Source organism: Gadus morhua, unplaced genomic scaffold (assembly GCF_902167405.1).
Source record: "Gadus morhua unplaced genomic scaffold, gadMor3.0, whole genome shotgun sequence".
Lineage (NCBI taxonomy): Eukaryota > Metazoa > Chordata > Actinopteri > Gadiformes > Gadidae > Gadus > Gadus morhua.
This window is the reverse complement of record NW_021964143.1, coordinates 473,950-490,226: the sequence shown is the minus strand read 5'-3', so window position 1 is coordinate 490,226 and position 16,277 is coordinate 473,950. Positions and strand designations below refer to the sequence as shown.

The following is a 16,277-nucleotide window of genomic DNA, read 5'->3' as shown; positions in this document are numbered from 1 at the left end:
ATCGCATATATTCGATATATCGCCCAGCCCTAGAACGAACCATCTGAAGAAGAACTGTAACGTGGTATTAACCCTAACCCCATACCCTGAGGAGGGAGTGACACAGTGAGATGATATACCACCGTCACTCAGCTCACTCCAATGTTATGAACCATCTGAAGGACTGTAACGTGGTGTTCTGATTGACTACGACTAACCGGCACATCTTTGTGATTTGTTTTGTGTTGGTCTAGCACACACACACACACACACACACACACACACACACACACACACACACACACACACACACACACACACACACACACACACACACACACACACACACACACACACGAGGAGGAAATGGCCGTTTGTTTTTCGGACTTCATAAGCCAAACCACAGTGTGTGTGGGGGGGGGAGCACTAGGCGGACGCACCTTGGGCGGGGCGGTGAGTGCGTTGGCGCAGCCCTCGTAGGCGTTGTACATGAGCTTCTCCAGGTTCTCCAGGAAATGCAGCAGCAGCGTGAGCCGCAGCTGGTTGGAGTGGTGGCCCTCGCTGTCCCCGCCGGCGCCGCTCCACGCGCCCAGCTCCTGCTGCTCCGGGTTCAGGCTGTGGGCCGCCAGGCTCCGGATGATGGCTGAGACGCAGGGAACAGGACCCAGCCAGTCAGGAAGACGGTTTGGTTACTGCAAAACAGCTCTTAGGGAGACGCCTCTGTGGGTGTTTAAACGCTCTCTGTGCGTGGGCGGTGATATGTGAAACAGATCATTTTGATACCGACATCATGACCCCAGTTTGTACTTTTTGGAAAAATTTTAGCATTGGGAATGAATTTTATTCTGCGGCAAATTATGGATAGACTCTATCCAACTGCTGTTGTTTTCTTAGCCAACCCTTCATACTAGTATAGAGCTTTTAGTTTTATTAGACCTGTTCATTCTTCTTAGTAGTACAAATTATCCAATATCTTAAGAGTAGCAAACTTGAAGATTTCCGTTTTGCTCTTTGGTGACAATTTTGGCGATTAACTGCAACTTTTCCCCAGAGTACAAACAGTTTGGACACCCTGTTCAGAACAATCACAAAGCTGCATGTGGGCTCAATCACCATTGCGTTACAGTAGCGAGATAATGACTTAACAGACATTTATTGGCATGAAACGCTTCAGTTTCCCCGCTCTAACTCTTCACCACGGGGTGTAAGTCAGGGGACGTTCTGCCCCTCAGTATCGGCTCCTCCCCCCCTGCCCTCCCTCACCTTCGATGGACTGGAAGGTGTCCTGCGCTCGGCCCAGTGGCGTGCGCAGCTTGGAGAGGACGGTGAACTGCGCCGCCTCCCACACGGCCCACTGCCACAGCACCACCTCCGTCTTCAGCAGGCCGCGGGCCTCCCCCGCACGCTTCTCCAGCCGCTGGCAGCTGTGGTACAGACGCTCCAGCCACGGGTCCTTACTGCGGAGACCGACACGCACACAATTATTATGCAGCCACTTCATTTCGGATGCTTTTGTGTACAGTCTCATTGTACCTCGAGACAGCTTCCTCCCTCCGCCCAACTGAAAGGTGGTTCAAATCTAACCTTCTCATACCGTGGTAAACACTGGAGGCCCTCTTCCCAAGTCCCCGGGGGGTACCAAGCTAACCAAGCTAGTATGCCGTCAAGAGCGCACCGCCATCCTCAACAACCTCCAAACACACTCGAGGAGGACCTCGGCCTGCAGCTCTGTGCTCACCCCCCGCGGTGCACGGCTCCGTACAGGATGAAGCTGATGATGTCGCTGAAGTCCTGCGGGTGCAGCGTGCCACTTGGGGAGCGCCCCATGTGGCGACGGATGGTCATGGAGATCTCCCCCATTTCTGGGTGGCTGTGGTTACTACGTGAAAAAAAGAAGAAAGACACAAAACATCAGGAACATTGAACAAAGCTCCAAAATCAACCCTCTGCACCCATTGGCCAGCAACTCTACCCTTCGATGGACACTACGTATTGATTGGACTAAAACGGTTTGGTGCTTTGCTACCTCGTGGCACCCTTAAGGAGTCCTTATGTTTATCATGGGAGGTCTCAGTTGTTCTTTGCGCTTTAAAGTGGAAATGAAGCAATGAGAACTGTGACCATTTTTTGGTTGCTTTTTCATTTTTGAGAATACATGGATTTTCATTAAACCTGAAATTCAAGTAGTTTCACTGGAAAATGAAATGTTGATAACGACTTTCGCAACTAGGGCGCGGCCATGTTTTAAAAATGCAGGCGCTACGTCATCAGAATGGTTAGCGCTTTCAAATAAACATGTCAAATCTTGGAAGAAGAACAGGGGGGTCATTTGGTATTGCCCCTGGATGTTCAAACAAATATTATCAGGTAAAAGAGAGTGGTAAAATAGTTAATTTCCATGTCATTCCTGTCAAGAAGCCTAAACTGCTCCAAAGATGGTTAGCTGCATTGAAACGCCTCAGCCCCCGAATGGGATGAGGGCAGAGAGTATGTAGCGACCACTTTATAGAGGCTGATTATATTGAAGAGGGAGCTTTTGCTGTCCCACCAATCGGCTGAAGCCAGATGCTGTGCCAACAATTTTTAATTTTAGTGGCTATAGTGCTGGAAACACCGACAGACCTGTCAAATCGGACCCGGGCGCTGCTCTTATGCGCAGAGAAAGAGTGCAGAAACGCGCTTGCCAGGCAGAGGAACGAGAGGTAAACTTAGCTTCTAGTACTAGAGAAACAGAGAAATTAGTACACTCACTGTTCGAAGATTGTCTTGTTTGCAGACTCGCTCCATGCTCTTGATCATTTCTAATCCATCGCCAAAATAATCCATTGATTTCGGAAATAATCAATTTGCAAACACCGTCGGTTGCACTATTTTCGCATATTCATGTGCACACCCAAATGGCACGACAATTACATGTATCATGAAATGAACGAACTTTAAGACAGTGTGGTAGCCCAGCTGCTGCACCCGTGTACTACTTTTCATAGCTGTAAACAACATCCTGTGGACGGGCAGAGCCGGGAGATGTCAGTTATTATCACCTCCAGTAGCCGCGGCGTGTCGGTCGCCTGTTCGCCCTGTCGGGGCTTATTTTCCCGATAGTGACCGGCGTTCTATGCATTATATATATTTATATATATTATATATATTTAGCAGGGTAGGCCTAAGTAACAAATGTCGGGTTGAAATCGGGCTCCGGCTCATAATTATAGGGCACAACGAGTAAACCCCCTCGTCAAGTGTCAGTAGCCGCGTTGACATGAGTAGTTTATATTATATACTGTTTGGGTCCATTCCGATCTGAACACACTTCCGGTTGGGGAGGGTGGGGGTGGAGGGGGGTATCCCTATTCACAGGGGCCACATCCTGTTTATGATTTATGACGGGTCATAAAATCCATTGTGTAGGGATGACAGGTGTAATGCCAGTGGTGAACCTGCAGGGGTCGCTGGGGTGCGGGATCTGTATAGACAGAGGTGTGATTAGTGTATGTGTGTGTGTGGGCGTGTATGTATATATGTGTGTGTGTGTGTGTGTGTGTGTGTGTGTGTGTGTGTGTGTGTGTGTGTGTGTGTGGGTGTGTATGTATATGTGTGTGTGTGTGTGTGTGTGTGTGTGTGTGTGTGTGTGTGTGTGTGTGTGTGTGTATGTGTGTGTGTGTGGGTGTGTATGTATATGTGTGTGTGTGTGTGTGTGTGTGTGTGTGTGTGTGTGTGTGTGTGTGTGTGTGTGTGTGTGTGTGTGTGTGTGTGTGTGTGTGTGTGTGTGTGTGTGTGTGTGTGTGTGTGTGTGTGGGGTGTGCTAGGGATATGCGTAGTCGAATCGGCTGAACTGTAGGGGTGTTAACAGGAAGATCACCGTGTTGTATGCAGGACAGTCGGTCGTCAAAGTGGCCAGGATGTTAGCAGAATGATCACTGTGTTGTTGGAAGGATAGCCATGTGTGTGTGTGTGTGTGTGTGTGTGTGTGTGTGTGTGTGTGTGTGTGAGAGAGTGTGTCAACAGATGTTTCATGGGCTATGATTCTATTAACAATATGTGGACAGCAGTAGCATTATATGATACAATTCTTATAACAGATGTGTTTGTACGTAGTGTAGGATAAAAGTGTAATTCAATGCCTTTGAACAATGAGGGGTTGTATAATTCGGTGCCTTAATGTCTGTGGAGAAGCAACGCCTCTATTGTTACACATATGTCTGACGACCATGGCACCCCCCGGCTCCATGTTGATTATGGGGGAGCTGTCTATGGAAGACACAGGCTGTTTGATGGCTCCCTGGTACTATACAGAGTGATTTGATGTGTGTGTGTGTGTGTGTGTGTGTGTGTGTGTGTGTGTGTGTGTGTGTGTGTGTGTGTGTGTGAGAGACGTAATAATGTGCTTTTTATATTCTATCCCACTATATTACGAAAACCGACTTTGGTTCACATTGACAATATATTAGGTGATATCATGATACTATTAAGATAGTTTAGTAATTTTTCATCCGTATTTGGATCAACTTTATTTATCAGTATAAGGTCTGGCGAGTGGGCGTAGGCCTGTGGTACCTACGTGTGCGTGGGTCCAGTACCTATTGGACAGGCGTCTATGACGTCGGGGCCTTAGGTGCGAATGATGCAGATAGGGCGTCTATTAGGCATAAATATGCGGGGTCCCTTGATACGGGAGCGTACGACCTCCGACCCAGACGTTAGCCACACTATTCTAAGTTAGTAAACGCGTCGTAGCAGCTGGAAGAAAAAAAAAACATCGATCCGTCCTGCACAACTATGCCGACTGACTGTAAGTATTCGTATGTGTGTATCATGATTATATTATGACTATGTCTATGTGAATCAGCTGTTTATATCTGACCGAAGCAGCGATTACTTCACAGCGAATTGCGGTGCCGGAGGCGAGAGCGTGAAACAGCAGCAGGGTCCACGTGGAAGTATGTTTGTTTTGTTTTTATAGCAGCGTGTAATATATAGTTCCATAACACTCTCTCTATCATTATTATTATTAGTTATGGTATATTCATGTAGAACAAAGATTAAATTTGTGTTTTCCAATGTGTAACAGATTTGCAGGATATTCGGCTCAACAGACCGATTCTAGCAGACCAGACTAATGTGCTGACAAGCGGTAGTTTTGGTAAGTTGTTAATACGTCCGCCATTAATATATCTATAGGTGTATTACCAAAATAAATTATATATTAATTTAACATCTAAAACAACCAAACCTATCCCCTGAATACTCTTGTATTTTGTTTTTGATCCACGTTTAGTACCTATCGAGGCCAATGTCATTCAGCGCCCCTCCGGACGGCTCAACAGACCGATTCTAGCAGACCAGACTAATGTGCTGACAAGCGGTAGTTTTGGTAAGTTGTTAATACGTCCGCCATTAATATATCTATAGGTGTATTACCAAAATAAATTATATATTAATTTAACATCTAAAACAACCAAACCTATCCCCTGAATACTCTTGTATTTGTTTTTGATCCACGTTTAGTACCTATCGAGGCCAATGTCATTCAGCGCCCCTCCGGTGCAAATCGACTGTCCAAGAAGAATTTGAAAAGATCGGCGGGAATAGGCGGGGCTATACCCTGCTCACCGCAGGCCATAGAACAGCTACAAATTCCTTATAAAAAGCCCCGCAAGGACGCCACCCACGGTGGTCTAGCTCCGGAGAATTTTACCCATGTTATTCAGGCCGTTATAAAGCCGCAAATCGCGCCACATGGAGCGGCATGGACTGATTCCAACCATCAAGTGATTGGGGACGTGGAGGTGCATGTGTCGGCGGCGCCTACAGAGACAGTCGCCGTGCAACCGGATGGGACTATACAACACGGTAGGAAATTAAATGAAAAAAAAAAAGCATGTGTATATTCTATAGAGTGCAATGATCATGACGGGATTGATACTGATTTCTTTTCTTTTTTCTATTACAAATAGTCTATGGAGATCCCCAGTGTGCGCCACCAGCAGGGCTGACCGTCAATGATTGGCCTGGTCTTGACGACATCCTGGACGCGTCCTGGAATTCATCGCTGCTGGAACATAGCGACTTCACTCCAGCTCTGTGGGTCGACTCTCCAGCTACATCCGTAGAGGCTACCACCAGTGCAGAGCCTGTACAACACCACCAGCCTGCAGGCCCTGCATCTGGATCCCTACACGCCATTCAAGCCCCTATCTGCGACTCTCCGTGTATCGTGAGTCCCATCGCTCATGAGGTAGCGGTGCTGCGGCTACCAGCCGGTCCCGCAATTGCTGATGGTGAATACCGGGCTGTGCCGCAAGATGCTAAATGGCGTAAAGAATTTGCTGATAAATTAGCCGTGTTAACTGCAACGGTGGCTGTAAACTCCTCAGCCATTGATCGTCAGAGTAAACGTGGTGACAGTAGATATCAGGCTCTCGAAGAGCAGACGAAGCAGTCCTTCATCGCTATCAGGCTCGAAAATGCGCGTGATCGTATGATTGCTGAATCCCCAAACACTGAAACCAGTAATGGACGTGCAATTGTGGTCCTTCAACGTAAGCATTTGGCGGCCGCGGCAGCTGTGCGAGGCAACACGCAGGGCATAGCGAGAATTAGCTCAGAAGAGGCGTTAAGAGCTTCTAAAACCGCTCGAAAATTATGGTTAATGGAATCTACTTGCAAAGCTAACCTGGATGCCTATAGGGCATTGTGTACCGAGATGTCTGTGATGAGTGACACACTAGCAAAGCTCTCGGTGAATGCTATTATTTGATTTGTGTTTTTTTTTTTTTTTCTTTTATCTTGTGGAGAGGGTATTTTTTTTGTTTTAAACTGCATGTAATAAAACTTTTTTTTTCATTTAATATCTGACTAATTAACGTTTTTTTTTTTTAAATATAATTTTTATATATATATATATATATATTTTATTTTATTTTCTATCTATCGGCATTAAAAAAAAAAAAAAAAACTATAGCCGTACACTATGCATAACGCCATTAACCCTAGAAAAAGGAAATTCAAATCTATAGACGGTAATCCCAAGAGACGGCGTAGATCTGATAGTGGGGGTAGCATTATGGATTTAGAACTTGAAGAGATGACAATGCGGTATGACGCAACCGGCGATACGTCTCATTTGTCGGGCATAGGCCATGTGGTGGGTGGGGGCATGTATGCAGAAGGTTGTTTAGACAGGCGGGAAATATGTGTTGGCGTAGATAGAACTAGACGGGTGTTAATTGCAGCTGATGCATGGGGTCGTAGCATGGCTAATGCTCTATATCAGGCAGCACAGATAAATGTTTCGAACGAACCATGTCTAGATGACGTGGTGGGGCTAGAGGCACCAGGAGATTTAGACACAAGGGGTGTGTTGTATTCGGGGGCAAACACACGAGATGTACTTAACGCTGTCGGGGGGCGGTTGGATAGTGCACAAGAGAGTCTATACATATCCACACAGATCGATGTATTGCATGGGTCGCAACGTGATGAAGGGATTGGCGCGGGTTTTCAGGACCCCCCGGCCGCGGCAGGGGTCCCTATAGAGTCGAGGGGTGTGGTGTATGTGGGGTCAAACACGCAAGATGTACTTAACGCTGTCCGGGGATGGTTGGATAGTGCACAAGAGAGTCTATACATATCCACACAGATCGATGTATTGCATGGGTCGCAACGTGATGAAGGGATTGGCGAGGGTTTTCAGGACCCCCCGGCTGTGGCAGGGGTCCCTATAGAGTCGAATATACAGGTCGGTGGTGGTGGCGGTGGTGGTGGCGTGGGGGGTGGTGGTGGTGGCGGTGATGGCGATGCTGTTGTTGACGATGATGGCAGTGGTGACGGTAGCGGTGTGGGGATGGAGGTGCTGGTGATGGTGCTGCTTATGATGGTACACAGGTGTCTGCTGTAACGGGGGAAGATAATGGCGAGTTGCATACCAGATTATTTCCCCGGTTTAACGGCTTTGAGGTTAGACAGTCCATTGACCTGAGAAGTATATCCCTTGCAAATTTACAGGAGGTCCCTGATTTGATCAGGGAGAGACTGTCAGATGTCATAACAAGCTGCTCGCAAAGTGCAGCCGATGGTAGTGTCTTAAACGTGGTGCTGAGAGGTCCTTCATTGGCCTCTGATGTACAGGCTGTGCTCGTAACGGGTGACGATTACAATGAGGATTTGTTTATGGAGCATATTAGCCAAGTCATACAGAGCAACGACACAGGTCTGACGGATGATGTGCTAGAGCTGGTGGTCACAGGGGTCCACAACAAACGGGGTGGGGCACGTTTGAAGTTAAAAAACATTCCCTATGATGAAATCATACACAAGAAGAAGCTAAGTCTCTACACCCCGAGTAATACTCATAACAATTTGTGTTTCTCACTATGCATGACACATTTTCTGCATGAAGGGGTAACCGGGGGTGACACAGCGTCCGAAGAGACTAATTTGGAGGCGGCTCGCAAATTACACAGTGATCTGGGGTTTGACCCGGATCACTCTGTGGGTTTCTCGGATGTTTCCAAATTTGAGAGACATCTAGATGTTAAAATCCTGATATTTCATCATAATGACACATTCAGGAAGCTGGAGATGTTCCAGACACATACAGCCCAGCATCCTAAAACAGTATGGCTGTACCTCCATGATAGCCACTATCACTGCATAGAGAACAGAACGGCATTCTTTGGTACGGGATATGTGTGTGAATATTGCTACAAGGCCCATGAGGGAATTCTATTACACAAATGCCCGATCCATTGCAATGTGTGTCTGACAGTGTGCGATAGACTATCAGGTCGTACGATAAAGTGCAAGGACTGTAGTCGTATATGCCGCTCGCTGGTCTGCTACAACACACACAAGAAGCATTCTGCCAAACATGACATGATACCTTGTGAAAAGCTCAAATACTGCGATCGTTGTTGTAGACAGTATATCATATCGAAGAAGAAGAAGAAGAAGAAGAAGAAGAAGGGGGTGGGGGAGGAGGAGGAGGAGGAGGATGAGGAAGGTGACGATAATGGTCACGTATGCAGCGATGCAAAGTGTCGTAACTGTGGGGAGCCGTTGCCCGATGATGGAGTACATGATTGCTATATCCAGCCGTACGACAAGAAAAAGAAAAAGAAACGCAGGGGTGGTCGCGGGGGTCCATCGGATGACTCTGATGTCGACGCTCCGCCTAATAAATACATATACTATGATTTCGAAACGCGCATGCATGATGGTCGTCACGAAGCAAACTGTGTGGCAGCTACAACGTCTGAAGGCATAGAATGGTATGCTACAGGTCTAGGTTGTGTAAGCGAGTTTGTGAAACGCTACAGAAGAGGGGAGTATACGTTGTATACATTTGTGGCACACAACGCGTCGGGCTTTGATAACTATATCGTCCTGGATTACATGACCAAGCAGGGTATTAAACCCACTTTAGTCATGAAGGGTAGCAGAGTCATTTTGATGCGTGATGACGCCTACCATCAGAGATGGGTCGACTCATTTAGCTTCTTGCCCATGCGATTGGCTAATGCACCGGCGGCGTTGGATTTTGATGATATGTTAAAAGGTTATTTTCCTCATAAATTCAACACACGGGCCAACGAGTCTTATGTCGGTGCCTACCCTGAGATCTCATATTATGGATATGATTCCATGACTAGCGATCAAAAGACAGATTTCGCTATTTGGTACAGATCTGTGCGACACAAAAAATTTGACTTTCAGAAACAGCTGCGTCTCTACTGTGTCAACGACGTGAGGATCCTATACAAGGCGTGTAGGATCTACAGGGAAAATTTCATAGAGTGTGCCACTATAGACCCCTTGTCCTATGCCACTCTGGCTTCGGCGTGCATGGCCACCTTCAAAAAGTCGTTCTTGAAGAAAAACGTCCTGGCACTGACCTACGAGGGTGTCTATCAGAAAAAGCAAAAGTCGTTCTCATGCGCATCCATCCAGTGGCTTGAATATCTATCCCACTCCAATAACATGGAGATTCGGCATGCTCTCAACCATGGAGAGGCTAAATATGGACCATTCTTCCTAGACGGACATGCACCGTCTATAAACACAGCCTATGAATTTGCAGGATGCTTTTATCATGGGTGTGAACAGTGCTACAACGCTGGCCACCAGAACCCTGTCCTCAGGAAGACCTATGGCGAATTGTGGGTGCAGTTTCACCTCAAAGTCGAGGCTCTCAAAAGAGATCATGGTTTAAGAGTTGTGGTCATGTGGGAGTGTGAGTGGCACCGTCTGAAAAAGACCAATGCTGCAGTGCAGGCATTCTTGGCTACTCTGAAAATACAACCTAGGATTGATCCTCGCGACTCTCTCTATGGGGGTCGCACCAACGCCATCAAAATGTATCACAAGGCCGTGCCCGGTGAGAAAATACGCTACTATGACTTTACCTCTCTCTACCCCACAGTACAGGCCCGCTGTCCTTATCCTGTAGAGCACCCCCAGATCATTTTCAGGAATTTTGGTCCTTTGGATGGGTATTTCGGCATCATCAAATGCACCGTGTTGCCCCCCAGAGGTCTTTACCATCCTGTGCTCCCCTATAGGTGTCATGGAAAGCTGATGTTTCCCCTCTGTGGTACATGTGCCACTGAGCTCAATCAGACAGACGCGTGTCATCACAGCAACGATGAACGGGCTCTGACAGGCACCTGGGTGACTTTTGAGCTACAAAAAGCGGTCGAAATGGGTTACGTGTTAATCCAAATGCATGAGGTGTGGCACTACCCCAAACGGTCAGAGACTCTGTTTAAAGGGTATGTCAAAACGTTTCTCAAGCGTAAACAGGAGGCTTCAGGATACCCCAGCACAGTGGACACTGCGGAGAAACAGCGAGCGTATGTGCAAAACTATCTGGCAAAGGAGGGTATACAGTTGGATCACAACAACATGTGTGTGAACAAGGCCATGCGTAATTGCAACAAGTTGATTCTAAACAGTCTGTGGGGTCGCTTTTCACTACGCCCAGACCTACCCACGTGTGAGCTAATTTCTGACCCTGAAAGGTTCACTCAGCTCATGTTTAGCGATAGCTATCACATTAGTCACTTTTGCTTTATCTCTGATGAAGTAGCCCTTGTACAATGGAAACATGTAGATGCACGTCTCGCGAGGGCGCGGGATGTCAACGTGATTGTGGGGGCTGTGACCACCGCCCATGCCAGGCTCATGCTCTACGATCTTCTAGACAAACTACAGGAACGTGTCCTCTATTGTGACACAGACAGCATCATTTTTGTTTCTAAGGAGGGTGATTGGGTACCCCCTTTAGGCCCTTATCTGGGCGACTTGACCGACGAGCTAAATGATGGTGATCTGTATGGTACCGAACAGGAGGATTACATTAGCGAATATGTCTCAACAGGTCCTAAAAGCTATGCATACCACACCCGTGACCACAAGTCTGTCGTCAAAAGCAAAGGGGTGACTTTAAATGCGGCAAATGCTGAAGTGGTCACCCAGCAGACCCTGAAATGTCTATTGGATGATTTTGTCAACCATCGGCCTCAAACCCTCGACATCACCACCACCGTAGATACCATCCAGCGAGATAAGACTAGGTTTCTGCTTAAAAATGCTACTGTAGTTAAACGGCTTAGGGTGGTTTACAACAAACGCAGGGTCTTCCCCGACTACACCACGCTTCCTTACGGCTATTAACCATTTTGTTTATTGTTTTTCTCTTTTTCACATGATCCATGTTTTTTCTTCTTCTTCTTTTTACATATTGTTTTCAAATGATCCATGTTTTTATTCATTTTATATTTTTGAGGGGGGTATGCATATTGTGTTAAGAATTGTTTCATGTTCATGCTATTAGCTATTTTGTTTTTATTGTTTTCAAATGATCCATGTTCTCTTCTTTCATCTTTTTTTTTTATTTTAATCATTTTTTTTTTTATGCATCATGTATTAATGATGAATGACTGTGCTAATAATCATGTCGGTGTTAATAAAGAATGTTAACTGTCAAATGTTTCACGGTTCTATGGTCACAATACATCCGTCCATCAGAGGGGATGCACACAGACCGCAGAGATGGCTGCTGTACACACTACGTTCGACCCTAGACTTCAACACCCGTTCAGCATGGTAGTATCGGGACCTTCAAACAGCGGCAAAACCTACTTTGTCAAAACAGTCATTGAAAATATGGATCGGTTATTCTCAGAAAAGATTGAAAATATAGTATATGTTTATTCATGCTGGCAGCCCATATATGATGATTTGCTTAAAATAAGGAACATTCACTTTGTAGAAGGGATCCCCAAATCTCTATGTGATGATGCAATCTTACCAGTCCATACTAGAAATCTGCTCATTATTGACGACTTGATGAACGATGCATGCAATAATATAGAGGTTCAGTACGTTTTTACCAAATATGTACACCATCGTAATCTCAGCTGTATGTATCTGGTTCAGAATTTATTTATGCAGGGTAAAACCAGCCGTACAATTAGTCTAAATACCAATTACATGGTTTTGTTTAAGAACCCTCGTGACAAATATCAGATTATGTTGATAGCCAAACAGATGTTTCCATGCAAGACAAAATATTTTCTAGAAGCCTTCAACGACGCTACCGACATGCCTTACGGCTATCTGCTTGTAGACTTTAAAGCCATGACCCCGGACAACATGAGACTTAGAACAGATATATTGTCAGACCGACATGTTGTATACACTCAGAGAGTCAAAGTGATTAGCCCAAAAGACCATGTCCTCACGTATAAGTAGAAACCGTGAGCGTCTTAAGCAACTATATAGCGCCCCTCCGGCTCAGCGTAAAGTTATCCTCAGGACAGCCAACGCCGACTTTATCAACTCGCTGTGTGAAATAGCCTTGAACATTTTACAGGGCAAAATACCTCTGACTCCACGCCAGCATACGAAATTGCGTAGACGAAAGAAGGACCTCAGAATACTCGCCAATAAAAATGTACTAATATCTAGAAAGAAAAGACTAATCAATCAGACTGGTGGATTTCTTCTACCCCTACTGTCTGTGGCCATACCGTTGTTTACAAGCCTGTTCTCAAGAGGCGGGTGATTATAATGGATCATACGCACAAGATGTATCTAGTTCCTCAACATCAACTCGATGCCTTAAAGCATACCCAACCCAGGGATTCTGTTAGACAGACTGCTGAAAATGAGCTGGATAAGGCCATTGCGATGGTGTTGAACACTCCCGATACAGACCTATATGAAAAAGCGGCCAGGTACGGTGCTGTCCTGCAGCGTTATCTATCCATGATAAAACAAGGGCAACGCGAACACGGAGAATTAACTCTGTCACTTGCTGAGGGGGACCCAGTTCATACGCCTATGTCGGCACGGCATGGTGTTGATGACGATGATGGCACCGGCGATCATATTTATAAGGATATAATGAAACATATACCCGTCAGAAGCAAGAGCAATACCAGACATATCCTGGACTCTTTAAAGAAATCTAAAAATGTTTCATGGACGGACAAGGGGGAGATCATATTACAAGGCGAAACTATTAAGGGGTCCCATATGTTTGATTTGTTAAAGAATGTTACCGCCCCTTACCATGTTGTCGAATCTGTCAGACCACAGGGCTGGAATGTATTTCTGAAATCTTTAGCCAGTAATAATATACCACTATCGTCTATCCCTAATAAGCAGCTCAGACAAACTGTAAACATGTATAAACATAGTCCCGTCACTACGGACGACAATGCGATGGCCTCCGTCCCTGTCTCGTCTGATAAAAGGAGGAAACGCAAGCAGCCATTGTCATCTAATACTTCCCCTGGAATGCATATGGCCGGGTGGTTACCATTTTAAATCATGTATCTAAATGTATGTTTTATCCGTAAAAAAAAATAAAAGAAAACAGTACGACTAAAATGTAATCAAAATATTGTATTTTTTATTATCAATACAGAAAACAAACATAACAACACGTGTTACATGTTACATCCGCATACACATGACTGCACACACGTCATATCATGTTCATTACAGACATTAGGTTGTACACGGTTAACAAAGTCATAAACCTTTTCATCGTTACGGGGTAAATTATCCCCATACATTTTCAAAAACTTATGATAGGATACCCCTTTTTGCATATTAAACAAGAAAAAAAACACAATGATGCCCACATGCTGTACTTGACGGATCCTGGACCTGTTGTGTAGAATGAACAACATCTATACAGTGCTGATCGAGAAAACGCTGTATGGTCTCAGGAAACTCAGAGTATGAGGGAGGGTTACCGTAGGAGTCGAAAAAGTACCCCTGTTTCTCATCTGTAATATAGATGGCTAGCCAATGTGCACCGGCCATATGCGAAGGTTCGGTGTTGACCACCATCATTACAGGTCTCTGATGAATTTCCCGGGGTAGGTGATTACACGGTAACGCGCCGAGAAAATATGCCTTGTGGGCCATTTTCTGACACACTGTTTTTAGCTCTATAGTATTCATATCGCACCGACTTTTTAGTAATAGTCCAACAGCACCTGCCGTCTATTTGATATTTCTATAACAGAATCATAAACTGCATAACATATCAAATTGACCGTTGTAGCCAGTGCTGCTCTGAATCGTGCCTCTAGCCTCACATTCCCTGTTCTGACTAGCGATACATGTTGCCCACAGCCCTCATCTGCCTCAAGGTTGAAACAAAATAATGCATACCCGTCCCCGAATTCCTTATGATTAATAGCTATTTCTCTATCTTTGAGCTGACGACCTGTAGCCTGAATGAGCTGGAAATATTCTCGAGTATAGAGGCCATTTCTAAAGTCAGGCTGAAAGGGCTTAGAGGGGTATGCTTGACCGTCGCAATATAGGGATAAGAACTCAATGCCGAAATGTTGGAATCTGAAAGGATTCCTGGCATAGCTCCCTGTGAATGCTTCGTTATTCACAAAACCTATAATAACCATCTTGGGTATTTGTCCTAGAAATAGATTATCCTGTGTGCATATACGGCTGCCCGCAGCGATGGATACATTCTTTAGACATACCCTATCAACAGGGTATTTAACGTTAGCCTGGTTTAACGCACGGGCATGTGCCAGCTTGACGCCTGGTGCTACCGATACCTTTTTAATGAAAACATTTGCAGACACTATAGAGACACGGTATTCCACAGCACCATCGGACATGAGACAGAAATCATTTTTTGCTCTAATGAATCTCATACGGAGATCAACTCCGTTAATCATCAGTTTCTCCTGAAAAAACATATCGACGTGTATAGGGGATATCAGCTCCGCTATACGACTTCGCCCCGTATATTCACTCCTTGTCGTTAAGCCTAGATTGAGACCTCCAGGAAGAATCTCGTCCATATGTCCGTGTGTGTCTTTCTGGAATAGACCACAACCAAATTGGGTGTCTAATGTTCCGTTTCCATAGTTTAGCAGGCATTCTATTATGCCTCTGTACGGATAGGTGTTTGACGACTGGGTGATAAGCCTATCACCCAGAGTAATATCTACTTGGGAGAATAACGTGCATCCTGGATAGTTAATCAGTCCAACGGGTGCCGCCGGCGCCAAGTCTGTTCCATCAGGATTAGTAATCTTGATCCTCAGGTGTAAATACGTATTGTTTAGATCCATATAGTCTTCGCTACTGGCCGATACAAAGAACTCTATGGGGCCACCATCTGTTAGCGCTGATAGCGGGGGTATTTCAATATATGTACTTTTTTCTATCGAAGTCTGCGTCATAGGCAGGGAGAAGAGATCCAGTTCGCTCTTAATGCATTCGTCTGACATGTTATGTAGCAACGCCATTGTTATTCAACCCTCCTGCTATACTAGATGAATATATCGTTAGCCGTCCCTCTAAAACGACGGGCTGCCCCCTTCCTGATCCTTTTAGGTTTGGCTCTCTTTTTGATGGATGCCAATCTTTTATTCTGTTTACGACGACGTGCTGGTGCACGGGTACGCCCACATCCTATAGGCGGATACTTTGTTGCTCTTCGGGCATATACCCTCATGCCTGCCCCCTGCTGTTTGGGCGTAGATGCAGCATGGGCTATGTTGGTCATAACGTCGCCTATAATATGTTTAGCAGCAGTCTTCAGATGAGGCTTTGCTATACTAACCCCTCGCCTAAATAACGGAATAGCCATTCTAAAGAGGCTACGGAACATCCCTCCGATGCCAGCACCATATTGTGTGCTGCTACCCTCATAGCCAGGTAGCCCACTCCCTGCTTGGTTTAAATAATACTGAACATATTTGTTCTCGTCGTAAGGCGGTCTATACCCCCTCATCCCTATAGAT

At 45.6% G+C, this 16,277-nt stretch overlaps 1 long non-coding RNA gene and 1 pseudogene across 1 annotated transcript; one reads left to right on the top strand and one right to left on the bottom strand.

Moving 5' to 3' along the window:
- Positions 1–29: 29 nt before the first annotated feature.
- LOC115539113 (serine/threonine-protein kinase SMG1-like) overlaps positions 30–16,277 on the bottom strand; it is a 39,982-nt pseudogene continuing 23,734 nt past the window's right edge.
- Positions 3,978–5,355, top strand: LOC115539133 (uncharacterized). Its single transcript, XR_003975723.1, has 3 exons — positions 3,978–4,916; positions 5,048–5,119; positions 5,255–5,355. It is a non-coding gene; the product is annotated as an uncharacterized LOC115539133 (long non-coding RNA).